General features: G+C 41.8%; 1 pseudogene; it reads left to right on the top strand.

Moving 5' to 3' along the window:
* Positions 1-232: 232 nt before the first annotated feature.
* Positions 233-1,406, top strand: LOC122890911 (annotated as a pseudogene).
* Positions 1,407-2,290: the final 884 nt, after the last annotated feature.

Raw genomic sequence — 2,290 nt, 5'->3', positions numbered from 1 at the left:
GATCAGGACAAAAATGCCATCATCAGGAAAACTAAGTTTGCTGTATAGTAAGGATCAGAAGATCTGATCCTGATTGCAGACCATCCCTGATTACAGAATCTGGGTTGTCTCTCCCACTTCATCCTTCGAGACCATCCCAGGAGATCTAGGAGGTTCCATCTGGGAAAACACTAGGAGTTCTTGGAAGGTAAAGAAGGAAGAAGATTATTGGTTGGAATGAAAACAGGGCTGAATGAGTTCCAGAAAGTAGGGTTCTCAAACTCATGGACAACAATCTGCAGAAGACAAATTCAAACAACCAACGAGAAGCAATATACAGAGAAGTTAAGATAAGAGGGGCTTCCTCAGAAAAGAAGACTGCTGGTCCACAGCAGAAAAATCTGGAACTGGCTCTCCCAGGCAGTTGGGGGGAAGCTGTTCTGCAGAGAACCCCCCATCCTGGGATCTGTGAGGAAGACAAGAAAGAATAAGCAGAAGACTCCTGGCAATGGAGATGGTGGGAGTGCCAGCAAAGCACCCCAGCCAACTCAGAAGGAAAAGGTCCTGGACAGACCCCATTGTTGAAAATGAGGAGCCGCTTAAGAATAGAATGGAAGTGGGGAGCCTGGGAGGCTCAGTCGTTAAGCATCTGCCTTTGGGTCAGGTCACAATCTCCAGGTCCTGGGATCGAGCCCTGTGTCGGGCTCTCCACTAAGTGAAGGGTCTGTTTCTCCCTCTCCCTCTCTCTCTCATTAAAGAAAGAAAGAAGGAAAGAAGAAAAGAAGGAAAGGAAAGGAAGGAAGGAACAAAGGAATGAAGGAACGAAGGAAGGAAAGAAGAAAAGAAAGAAAGAGAGAATAGAATGGAAGTTAAAGTAAAGATTCCTGAAGAATTAAAACCATGGTTCGTTCAGGACTGGGACTTAGTTACCAGGCTAGAAGCAGCTGTTTCAACTCCCTGCTAAGGAAAATGCAGATGCCATTCTGGAAGAGTATGCAAATTGCAAGAAGTTGCAGGGAAATGTTGGTAATAAGGAGTATGTAGTTAATGAAGTTGTGGCAGGAATAAAAGAATATTTCAATGTGATGTTGGGCACTCAGCTGCTCTACAAATTTGGGAGGCCCCACTATGAAGAAATCCTCTTGGCTCTCCCTGATACGCCAATGTCCCAGGTTGAGGGAGCCCTACACCTACAGAGATTATTTGTAAAAATCGGAGCAATGTTGGCATATACGCCCCTTAATGGGAAGAGCCTTGCATTATTGTTGGGCTATTCGCATGATTTCCTAAAATACCTGCCAAGGAATGCTGCATCTCTGTTTACTGCCAGTGATTACAAAGTGGCTTTGGCCACCACAAAGCCCCGTGAGGGTCTACTGACCACTCACTGTTATGTCTGTATCTGTAAACGTTGTTTTTATTATTAGTCTTTTTCTTGTAAAATTGATGTTCTTTAAAATTGTAAATGTAGAACAGGGCTTGTATTTCAGTTTGTTTCCTGTTTTGTTTTAAATAGAAGATGAAAAGAGTGCAAGCTCTTTTTCTCATTTCAAAGTTGCTACCAGTGTACACAGTCATTAGATGAAGAAGAAGCATTCAGCAGAACATTTTAGCGCCTAGCAGACAATGTTGCTTGAATGCTGGTGGTTCTATCCCTTTGATGCTACACAATTTTCTATTATGTGTTAACACTACGTGACAAAATGTCCTGATTCCTAGTGCCAAAGTTTCAACTTAATGCATGTACTTCAAAAACCCACGCATTTGTGCTTTTTTTTTTTTAAATGGGGTTTGAAGTGAAGCAGCCCATCCTCTACAAGTCCATCTGTGTTGTTCCTTAAGCATTCTATCTTTGCTCAAATTGTGTATAGTAAGGATCAGAAGATCTGATTTGTGTCATGGTTTTTGTATTTGAGTCTAACACACATTCTAACAGGACAGAGGTAACGCATTATTGGGTAGCTACGGTTTTCGGGAGAAGTTGATATTTTAGGAATTGTATTTCAGATCTTAAATAAAAGTTGTTTCTAAATTTCAAAGCAAAAATAAAAAAAGGCAGGATGTAGAGTAGGACAAGGTACAAGATAGAAAAAAAATGAGTCAAGGGAGAATATTAAAGATGCGTTCTATGAACCATGAACAGAGACCCGAGAGGCTGTTCTGTGTGAGATCATGACCTGAGCTGAAGTCAAGAGTCAGAGGTTTAACCAACTGTGCCACTCAGGCGCCCTGTGACTAATCTTTCAAATCCCTTCCAGATCTATAATTTTATAATCATTGCTTCCCTTTTTCTTCCTCCAGGCCTCTCCTT

The sequence above is a fragment of the Neovison vison genome, chromosome 12 (assembly GCF_020171115.1).
Source record: "Neovison vison isolate M4711 chromosome 12, ASM_NN_V1, whole genome shotgun sequence".
NCBI lineage: Eukaryota > Metazoa > Chordata > Mammalia > Carnivora > Mustelidae > Neogale > Neogale vison.
This window is presented reverse-complemented; position numbering and strand designations above follow the sequence as displayed.